A 12,342-nucleotide genomic window follows, 5' to 3' on the forward strand; every position below is an offset into this window, starting at 1 on the left:
GTTTGACCATCAAATTCAATTTATTTTGTTTTATCAGAAATGAAAATTTGTTCTAATCGTCATTTCAAATTTGTTGGTAGCTCCATCTGGTAGCAAAATTAGTAAAACAATCAAACCTTTAAATTTCTATTGTATTTAGAGTTGTGTACCTCAGATTTGGATTCATGAGCCGGAATGAATCTATTTACAATGTAAATGGATTTGAACCGTCATCTATATTTCATAAATCTTTTGAGATTAATGAGTCACAAATGTATCTAACGTTTTTCAAAATTCATGTAATAAATACGACGTTGCCTTTTTCGACGTTTAAATTAAATTTATCTCTTAGTAGAGAAACCAGCGAGAGGTATGGCGCAGCGGTAGAGCGAGGAAACACCACGCCGCAGGTGTGAAATCGAGTCTCGAGTCTGCCACCCTCCGGCATTTCAAGGGGCTGGCCACCTATCTATAATAATAATATAATAACAATCGAGGAAATGAGAATGTAGGTTGTGCAGCTACAAAAAAGTAATACCTACTTAGATAAACCATACAACAAAGTTTCTTCGAACCAAAATACAAACATGACGATCAATTTTGTCAACATGAATATGATGTTGAGAAAAATAAATAGTTTGAGGCACCATTAATGGTCTATTTAGTTCTGCAATCTTTAATCTCTTCTTCTCTATATCTATAAAAATGAATGTTTGTATGTTCGTGATGCTAAAACTCAAAATCGGCTGGACCAATCTTGATGACGTCTTCGTATGATTTGTTCATTTTTACCCAAGAAAGGTTTAAGAAAAAAGAGAATTTGAAAATTCCCAAGGAAAATCCGGAAAATGGGAAAATTCGGTAAAAACGGCTTTATTCCATATAAAAAACTTAAATTTTCCTTCTCTAACGAAAACGGTTGAACTTATGCCAACAAAGTCTTCTGATGATTTGTTTCTTTTGGCCCAATAAAAACAATGCAAGTTAGAAAAATCCTTAGGAAACCCAAAAAACTCGATAAACGTTTTTTTCCATTAAAAAAAATTTAAACTTATAAAAATGAGTGTAAGTTTGTTTTTAACGCTAAAACTCAAAATCGGTTGAGCCAATCTTTACGATGTAATCAGAATATTTGTTCGTTTTTATTAATGGAAGGTTTAAAGAAAAGACAGCTTTAATATTCCCTAAGGAAAAGCCGGAAAATGTAAAGATTTGTGAAAATTGCATTTTCCTTACAATCAAATCTAATATACGATGTATAACTTAAACTAAAAAACCGCTTGGCCAATCTTAACGAAGTTCTGGGATGATTTTTTCTTACCCATTCCTATTAAAATTGTTACAAATCATGTGTCCGAATTCACAGATCATCGAATAATTTCATCTCGATTAATCAACAAGCGATAGCCTAGATCACGTATATTTGGCCTAGATCACGCGTTTTTTGGCATTGAAGGAGATGAAATAAGTATCAAACGAACCGATACGTTGTTGTGCATTCCACAGTTTATGTTTTTTATTTCAATGTTCAGTTTATTTGAAGAATGGTTAAAGATTTTACAAAGAACTCTTGAGTCAGGAGTACAGCAAGCAAAACAAAACACAAGAAACAAGATTCCAGCTTACAGCAGCGATTCTATTCCGAGATTATTGCTTGATTCACAGTTACTTCGCATATAAATTAAATGCATTGGAGAAATGATTATGCAATGACATAGAGGTGTGTTTTCATTTTGTTTTAGAATAAATTTACACAACCCGTTGAAAACGAATACCTTCGATTTGTTTGAGCCATTGCGAACAGCGATGAGTATGGTGTGCAACTTTGCGAGAACATAGTTATACTTGCTGAAATATATTAATCACTGGAATCTATGAATGAACTGCAATAACTAAAGTGTCTGTACTTAATATTAAGATTATTTCGACGATGCCATAAAAAGTCCCGTTGATTGTGAGATACGTATAAAAATGACATCGCCGAAGATATTTCATATTGCTTTTCAAAGGTAAATTTTGAATAAAATAAATGAATGATCAATAATAAAGCATTGGTGTTGATTGAAAATGTGAGTTTGCATATGAGTAGGATTCTATCGACTGAAATTCAAATGCTAACACCAATCGTCGAGTTTAAAATGTTCTGCTTCGTGAATAGTATTGTGGAATTGCAACCCGATCTTTGCCTATTCGCTTCAACTAAAAATGATTTATCACAAATGTTTATGTGAACTATGCCCCATAATATCGAAACTACGATTGGTTAAGTGCATTGGACCATTTAAATGGCGTTCATATAAATTGATTTATCGTATTGAATATGAAAACGAAGCTGTGATTCATTCACTGGAATTTTTCACTGGAAGCCGTGATTCATTCACTGGAACATTCTTTGGATTTGTCTGATATGCCGCGACTTAAAGATGGATCTGTTATTGTTATGTGTCGACATCTTCATGAACCGAATCTATGGAGCTTCCCGTGAGTTTCAAAACTTTGTTATTCCGATATTAGCGTATTGTTAATATGGGACGAGGCGAAGTTCGTTGGGTCAGCTTGTTACTACTAAATTAATTATTATGGTTATCATTATACGCTATTGCATTATAACGTATTATAACAATTGCATGAAAAATCTTTCGAATGAAAGATTGTGTGCACAGTCCAGCGTGCCTGCTTAGACATTTTTTAATTAGCTTTTAGGTCGGAGCACTCGCAGAAATGCCCATCTGTTAAAACAAACTGAACGACTTTCCAACTGGATTTTGACTCTTGCTGCATAAGAAAACTGGCGCTTCTTCACCGTCTGTAATGAGAATAGCATTATGAGAATGTCGTTAAAGAACTGTTCTTATTTGACTAAAGATGCTCGTTTGTAGCAGCGGTGCACCAGCAGAAGTACCCACTGCAGCGTTGTAGATTTTGAACGCAACTGTTGCAGGTGGAAATTACAATACAGTCTGTTCTCGAGTTACGCGGTTCTCGACTTACGCGGATTCGGAGGTACGCGGTTTTCAAAATTTGACAGTAGATTGGGTTTACTACATCGATTTAAATTCCTGAGATGTACAACCACATGAATAAATATGTAAATTACACATTTGAATAACTTACGCTTCTATTTCGTTTGTTGCAATTTATGTTGATTGAATACGCTTGCATTGCATTCATATTAATGGACAAAAAAAAATTTAGAATATTCTATGATACATGTACACAAGAGCTCGATCTCTTAACTCCTAGTATAAACTATGTGTCAAGCAATATTCGAGATACGCGGAAATTCGAGATATGCGGATTTTTCTGGTCCCCATTATCCGCGTAAGTCGGATACTGACTGTACCATAACTAAACAAATTATGTTGTGATTGATTTAAAAAATTCTTGACTATGCAGTGCACAGATTGCTCTGGTGGACGAGACGCCACTGAACAATAAGAAAAATATACTGTTTCTCGGTCACCGAAACTCTCTTCGGTGACAGGCTTTGTCCCACTAGTGATCTTGTCCCACACGTGTCTGATAAAAATAAAATAAGAGATGGCAGGTAGCAAAGCTTTAAAATTGTTATATTATTACAAAACATAAACAAAGATGAGCTTAGTCAGATGCATTCGCATAGGATCCCAACCAGCCTGGGATGGGTTCCATTTGAAAATTGAGCATGCCAGAGAAAACTCCATACAAAAAAAACCAGCTCTCTCGGACTTAGCCGATTTTTGCGATGCCACTCTTGATGATTGCCGTCCACAGATGCCGCGAAAATGGCGAAGACCCGTCGCTCGCGAACTTAGCCAAATTTTTCGATCCCGTTCTCGTATTTTTCGATGGAGAGATCTTTTTTGGGTGATCGAACGCGCGCACTCTGCATCGCGCTCTCTCCCGTATACGAGGAGCGCACCGAGCTCAAAATTTTCCATTGCGGAACATCGCGTTGTGCGTTTGTCTCAGTCACTGCGTGTATCCGTCGCTGCGTGCATCCGTCGCTGCGTGCTCCGTCGCTTCAAGCATGAGCTTGCATTACTCCATTAGAACGATGGAGACGTGAATATTTTTTACTCCTTCGCTGCGTTCATCACATGCGTAGAGCGATTTTGCCAGATCGACGTAAACAAAGCAACACGGTAAGTTCGCTAAAGTTTTTTAGCGATAATTACATATAATTTTTACATTTCATCTATTGCAGGATAGTATATCTAGTATTCAATGAACTATCAACTATTCAACCTACGATCCTAGCTAGTTGGAGACATCTTTTTACGAAGAATGATAAGTTCCGGAGCAACGCACCTGACCGATAGAAGCTGAGCAAAAAACTTCCTCAACTAGCAGGTAAGCTCTGCAGCGAAGTGTGTATGTTTCATACGAAATAGTTTATTGTATAGTGTGCATGCTGTTCTTGATGGATCATCAATGTTGACTTAGTTTTCGGTGTTATTGGATTCACAAGAAATCGAGAAATAAAAAGGTGAAAACGCAACAACAAATTTTGTCCAGTGTATTCATTCGCGCCAGGGCTGTGACGTCACAGCCGCGCGTAGAAGCGAAAGAAAAAATCTCTCGGAAGTAACTCTCGGGTCTGGGGCTCTCGCGCGCTCACCTCTCAAAAATTGCACGGATGCAGCTGCTATTGTCAGAACTATCCGTTGAACGGATAACCCTCGGTTTTTGAACGGATATCAACTCATCGCGAGGTTAAAGCACGCAAAAGGTTATTTGGGATGGTAAATGGCGATCGAACTGAGAGCAATCTCGATGTAATGCGAATAACAGCAAAGACGAAAAACTGATGCATTAATACAATTGTCACTTATCATACGTTATTTTTTATTTTTTAGTGCGTTTGGGGGATAATTTTCGTTTGGAAAATTTAGTTTTTCACTAAGTCTATTAATTTGTTGTTTTTAAGAAAGGACCGCCCGGCCATACCGCATTTTACAAAAACTAATACATGAGGATTCGGATTTCATAACTCCCACCTCACTCTGGATGTGATTCGAAAAATTAAATCAGTAATTCGATTTTCTCACCTCTAGTTTTGACCAAGGTGCCTATGGTTTGGTTCAAGCAACCTTGGTCAAACTGTAAATATTTTTCAGCAAATGACAGCTCGGATGACAGTCCAAGCTGTCATTGTGCGATCGTCGATCCACCTGAACTTTGCGTTCAATTCTCGAATGGCGAGTTGTTTTCCTGCTGTTTACGGAAGGGATTTTCCCGATTTCCATCGGAAACCGTTCCACCAATGTCCCTGTGTTGTTTGTGTTGCCTTTCTTTAGCGGTGTTCAGCTGTGCGTGAAGGCATTGTTTGTTTCATGTGTGTGTGGTGTGGTGAAAGATGTGATTTTTTGCCCCATATCCTAGTTGTTCTAGGCCATTCTAGTGTATCAAATGGTCGATGGTTGCGAAGTAGTGCCACCGCGTATCAACCTACGTTTCGCAGTCCGCATTCCTGTGTCTGTGAGGGCCGCAAACAAAACCGACACGGCGCACACACCAGCACAACATCACCAGGGCCGCGGGCGGCTCACGATGGTGACGGGGTTTCGTCGCGCGCTTTAAAAAATACACTATCATTCCGCCGAGTCGCATAGACACCCCGCGAGCGAGAGTTTGCGTGTGCTTAGGACGGAGGCTGCCTTCGGCGGAACCAGTTCTTCGAGCTCCCCGAGACCCAACCGCTCGGCGACGTGTGTTTCTTCGATTCCCAACTCGGCGCAGTAAGCTATCTTTCAGTGACAACAACGAGTGTTGCCTGAAAATCAGGTGTTTTGTGGCCAAGGAGCCGCTGATGATCAGAGTCGAACAAACAAAAACCCACCGCAGGAAACATCTTTCAAGTGCCACGAAGATCGGAATCGCTAGTGCGCCGTTTGCGCCGTTTGTGCCGCTTGTGCAAGTTGTCCCGTTGGCCAGTGTTCGCGAGGTGAAAGGAATCGATTTCTGGTGAGGCGTTTTTCTGCCCGACATGATGAATGTAAACAGTGTGTTCAGCTGTAAAATTAGTGGCTGGTTGCGAAGGTCAGCGGTGTTTCGTTCGTGACCGCAACAAACGCCGGAATAAGCAGCGCCAAGGCACACGGTGTGCAGGTTTCTGCATTCATCGCCAGCTTGAAAAGAAAACCGAATTGTGCGTTCGAAAAGGAGTGAAAATTGGTGCCGTACTTTGTTGTGTTATTGAGTGGAAAAGATTGAGAAAAGCCGTCACCCCATCAAACAGTAAATATTTTGTTTTATCATCAAGTCCAAACTGCGCCAGTGTGTGCGACGGCGGCTGATAATCGCAAACACCCCCCGACGACCCCGCGGTTTCGTCGTGTAGGCCACACGGATAAGGCACACACCAGTCACCTCGAGCGCACGCAGAAGCTACCGAAAAAAGGTCAGTTATTGGGGAGGTTGTGCGCTCTCACGCTCACTCTCGGCTCGTCCATCAATGGCTTCCACCGGAACGATGCGACGGTGGAACCGAACCCCGCGGGGGAATGGGAAACGTCGCCGTGGGGACACATTGTTCCAACCTATCTCAACATTTTTCGGCACACTTGCCCGTGTTCTTCGCGTCCGCGTGTTGACGTTGGAGCTGTGCGTTGCGTTCGTTTGTTATTATTATTGTTTTTCTGCCCCCCTCTTTCACGGTCCCATTCCTTATTTCAAGACGGCGGAGAAGATGGTCCCATGACGAAGGCGCACACCTCTGCACACTTGTGCACACGGACGCAAACCGGGCTGTGTGGGTGTGGTGACTTGGGTGGTCAGGAAGGGTTGGGGGGGGGGGGGGGGGGGGGGGGATAACGTTTGTTTATTTTTAGTTCGGTCGATCGCGCTCAGATTAGCGAGGAAGAAGAGGAAAGTGGAAAGTGAAGACGACCACCGCCGTCTCTAACGCGTCGAATATGGTTGACAACAAGTGTCGTCTATCCACCGGGCACGTACTATGATGGATGTAGAATGAATACAACCGTCTAGTATGTAGTTGTTACATGTTCCCAGAACAGAAGAAGTTTAGCAAAGCTGAACCTAGTTTTTGCCGTCCAATCTTGATTGTCAATCATGTTTCGTTGTCGGAAGGACAAGATTTCACTTTCGGTTGTGGGGCCGCAATTCAAAAAAACGTTAGCAATAATTTACCAATCCAAATCAAGCTGAAACGTGAACATTAGTTTCGAATAAGGTGATTGGGGAATTTAATAGGCAAGAAATGGCTTCTTGTTCATTAAATTAATCATGTAAATATACATGATGGTTGGTTTAGCATCCGTTTGCAAAGTTTATTGAACGATTTCAGATATGTATTGTTGGTAGCCTTTGATCTACTTTGCAAGAAGCAAACAAAGCAACTTCAATGAAGTTTTAATTTAATAAAAAAAAACTTACCCTAGATTCAATCGCAGCCAACAAAAATCGTTATACGAGTCAATATGCATTTCAGAAGCAAAATAAATTTAATTCTTGCATTTCATTGAAGCAATATACCAATAACTTTCACAAATAATTTTCTTTACTTTTATTCTATTAAATAAATACGAAAACGACCTGGCGCACCACGTTGATATTTTTTTTAATTATAGTGATTTTTTATCTCTAGAGTTCTGTTTCAATCATCTCTATAGTACCGGTGCATTTTAGTCCATTTTCTTTCTACTATGATTTGTGGAGGATGCTACCATGCAATGAGTTTTTTCAAATGTTACATAACAAATTGATTAAACGACTTCAACGTACAATCACATTTTAGATAACACTTCAATATGTTTTTCATCTAATTGCTTGTAAACAGCTGCCACATTTAGGTTTCTGAAGAGTTCAACGGTTGTTGAAACAAGAATTGTGTACTTTATTGTGAGTTTCAACAACATGGATTCTTTAAAATCTTGAGACACCATCTACAACCTCCCATGGATTAATTCAATTTATCTCCGTACTGCCACCTCCAAGAGTACGACGATTCAAAGCAAATTTTGTACGTGGCTACTCCAACGTATCTAAAAATACTTCTCTAATCACTGAATCTAATCACCGAAAAAATGATTAACTTCAAGATATTTATTCTTCCGAAAGCAAGCACCACTAGACTAGAAAGTTTTCTTCGAACACACAATCAAAAGTACCATTTAATTTGTGTTTAGAGCAAATCTGTCAGCCTTATTACTAAAATTGAATCCGTTGTTCAGTGGTTTGTCCGAGCGGCTAGCTTTACCCGAACATGTTGGATGTTTTGAGACACTTTTAGTATTCTGTCACATATAGAGTAAAATAGATGCTTTATAAAGTCAAATTCCGACTTTAGAGATTACGACGGAGCTACAAAGTAGAACTGAAGCTGCAGCGAAAGACAGAAGGCAAAGTGGTGTAATTGTTCCGTTACTCGAGTCAAAATTTTGCATCAAGTGGCCAAATAGAAAAAAATAGGGAATGTTATGGCGTAGCGACGTTGATCGTTGCCAGCTACACATAAAATAGACTCCAAACTCTCGTGTTTTTGTGATTTCATCCTTTCGGAAGATCCCGACATCGTGACCATCCTGCATGTAGCTACGTTGGTCTTGCAATTGTCACCAATAGACAACTTTCGATCAACCCTTACATGAAAGCAACGAAAGAGCTAAATAAAATGACAATAACAATAGTTATATCGGATGTGGCTAACTAAAGGGAGCCACAAACAGGAATGAAAATGGTGATACAATATACATGGAATAATATCCCGTCATTAGTGATCAAGAATTTTGCGAAATCGATGTTTCAACAAGATAACTTAGATCATATAATCGGCTCTCTTTCGCTTTACATCATGCCAAAGTGATAAGTAAGGCGTACCAAACTCTGGGACTCATCCGACGCATGGCATCTGACTTTACAGATCTCAGAAAACTCTCTACTGCAGCCTGGTCTGGTTTCATCTGGAGTTAGCTAGTGATATTTGGACCTCGTCCTCTCCTTCTATCATTACAAGGTTTGAAAGGATACTTAGCGCAAGCATCCCGTTGTCCTCCTACGCTGTCCGATATCAGGTCCTGAACCTCGAGCCACAAGTCATCTTTGTCGTCGGTCTGCTGTCTCAATCCTTGGACGTTTGTTTTCTGCTATCCTCCTTAAATTTCAATATCCCATCACGCCCACTAAGACCTCGTCCCCTTCTCTTCCTGGCTAGACGTCGTACCCAGTTCGGCGTCAATGACCTTCGCCACCGTTTTGTAACATTGTACGTCATTTCGATTTAAGATATTACAGAGTGTGAAGCCTGAGGCAGACACCGATAAGATGCTAAATACATATATAAATACAAATATTTTAGTTTTTTTTTAAATTTTAATTCAAAGAATCAATTCATACATTTACATCAAAATCCGTACATTTTACATTACATTTTCTTCTTTATATATGTTCATAATTTTATCCATTTTGAACTGGTTATAGCATACGTTCATTTCTTTCAAGTCGTACGCTGCTACATCTCCTTGAGTGCCAACATATGTTTAACATACTGAGCAGAGTTCAATTACATTTTTATTTGATTCTTGATTTGATACCATTTGCTGCAGCGGTTCAAAATGAAACTTACGACAGATTCATTTCTTTAAAATCTTCGCTTTTATCAACACTACAGACCCAGTTCTGGTACATTCCCAACTAAGAATTTTCTATTTAAATTTAATTCTTTTTCTTTTTTCGTTGCTTTATGGAGGTAAATCTAATTCATTTGGCTGTGTCGCAATGGTAAAATACAGCCAAATACTATGGAAAAACGCAGCTAAACATTGACGGATACGACTGTGCAATACTGAAAAGATGCCATCCTAAACATTTAATTATCCCTGGTTTTATTATTCCAAACTACCAGATCGAATGAACGTGAGGATGATTCTTAGGGCTATATCAATCTAGGTAATGTAACACCATGCTGGATGTTTTAAAGCCCAACGATGCTTTCCATTCGCACTTTAAATAGCTAGACAGATAATAAAGCCAGCCTACAGACAAGCTCATTTCAAATGACAGTCGATTGAATAAATCAGTATAGAATCCTAATGGCTGCCTTGGCGTGATGATGGGGAGGTGATTCTCCACTGGGGCTCTAAATTGCCGCGCCATTCAGAAAGAGCACCGCGTATTCGGTCATTTAGATGGATGGTGAAATCGTTCGTTCCATCATTACCCACTAGCTTGGAGGGGAGCTAGGCAAAGACTAGCCATTCTAACCGGTCCGGACCGGCACGTACTATCGACGTCATTTGCGACACAGACACCGAGGGACCAGCGAACGGGGGCTGCCAGACTTGCGGCAACAGAAACAGGTGGCATTGAGACGATGGAAGTTTAGAAGATGGCTTCGAGAGAGGGAGTGAGAGAGAGACGTCAACCGGCCACTTGGAATCGATTGCATAATCTCGCCAGGCGGACGTTGAAACCGGACCGTTGTTGGACGAGACGCGATCGATTCCGATGCAAATGTTTCAACCGTCGGTTGGGGACGGGAATGCCGGAACAGGAAGTGACCAAATGCAGAGGTGGGCAGGAGTAGAGCCGATGTTGTGTTCGTGAAGTGACACAAATCCTTCCGGTACCGGCACCGGAACAAATAAACCCACAGGTACCATAAGGTCAACAGAATGGAAATTGCAAAGCCATTTTCTTTCTGAAAGGCTTTATCGATGCTTTTCACTTTGGTCCGCGATTGCTGTTTCGACTGATTAAATTTATTTGTGTTTGGCTATATCTGATTTTGATCAACTTTTTATTATTTATTTTGTAATATTTTTCACAAAACTAAGGTTAAGACCTTTTGAAATACGTCGAAAGGATAGGATAAATTAGGTGAAAACCGTTTTATCAATTTAACATCGAAGTAACAAAAACTATGTTCTATTTTCCTTTTCTTTTCCTCTATGCAAACAAGAGAAAAGTGGAAATGCAATTTTTTAACATAAAATAAACCAACAGTACACAAATATTTCAACCCGTTGTGTTGAATGCCAAGTGGCAATGCCGGCTGCCGGCCAATCGACGGAACCAATCCTGCTCAGTGGCGTCGTGGGTAGCAGCTGCTGCAACGTTGCACCGGTCGATGCAGTTGCAACTGCAGCTATCCCCTCGCCGCCAAGCCAATCCGGTACGGCGTAATAATGGGGCCGGCAGCACAAATACCAATTAAACTTCACAGCCACTGTCACGGACTTTATGCAATACTGTTTTTCCCGCTGTGCCCATCCCCGAGCCCTCCGTTGGTCGAGAGGAGTCTGTGAGGTGGGTATCGGTTTGGTTGGATTTCAAGGTCTTATTTCCGTTGGCAAAATATACCGAGTCTGACCGGGGACGCCGCTGGATGCAGTCTTACCACCCTTAGCTTCGCAGCCACTATGGGGGAGATCGGGATTAATTGAAGGGTAATGCGTGTGTGTATATGTTTTTAAGTCGCCACCCTCAGTCGATTTTTTTTTTGCTATTTGAGGGAACAATTCTGTCAGTTGCATTCAATTTTTGGCAATGTGCATCTTCTATTTTATCCCCGTTGAACATCCCTTTTTTATTTATTAAATTATTTATTGATTGGTCGGTTTTGTCAGCGAAACTCAACTCATTCATTTCAATCTTTACCCTCCCGTGCATTCAATATTGCTTCGAGTTCTACACGCTTGGAAATGTTATCAAATCAAATACTCCAATAATCTGTCTACACTTTCGTTATCAAAATAATGGGAAAGTTTTTTTTGACTCATTTAAATCATAGGTTTCTTTTTTGTTCTCCCGTCATACGGTAGTGCGATTGGCGTACACTTGTACTGCCCTTTTTTTTTCATTGCGGCTGTATTGGTGCCGCGCTCTTTCTCCTGAAGGGCAGTTTGCGTTCCTCGAAAAATAAGATTTTTTTCCTCGTGACGGAATGGGTTTGGTATGATTCGAGGTGATGGAGGTGCATACGTGCACGACCACTAGCAATGCAAAATTTACTTTTTCCAAAACCATAGGTCAGTTAATGCACGTCCGGTAACCACCGACACAAGCGCAGTACTAGTACTGACACGGATGGAACTAAAGTTTCCCGTTTGACAAAAATTAATCAAAATCGGTTGTCTCCAGTTATCCATAATTTATATTCCCGTCATGTGTAAATTTGCTTTCCGACAGAATTTCGATATGACTTGCGTATCAGAAAATCTGAGATGGTCTGCGTAGTTTGCAAAATGCACAAAGTCAACTCACTCCCCTCCCATCCCTTCTCCGTTGATAAAGACACAATCTTACCGAACGCCGTACCTGGTAAACCTTTTGTCATGATTTGATAAACTTTCGAAAAGCTGCGTGTCATTTCGCAAGGCAAAGTCATGCTCATAATTTTGGCTTGCTGTTGTTATCGAAACC

Source organism: Anopheles ziemanni, chromosome 2, assembly GCF_943734765.1.
Source record: "Anopheles ziemanni chromosome 2, idAnoZiCoDA_A2_x.2, whole genome shotgun sequence".
Lineage (NCBI taxonomy): Eukaryota > Metazoa > Arthropoda > Insecta > Diptera > Culicidae > Anopheles > Anopheles ziemanni.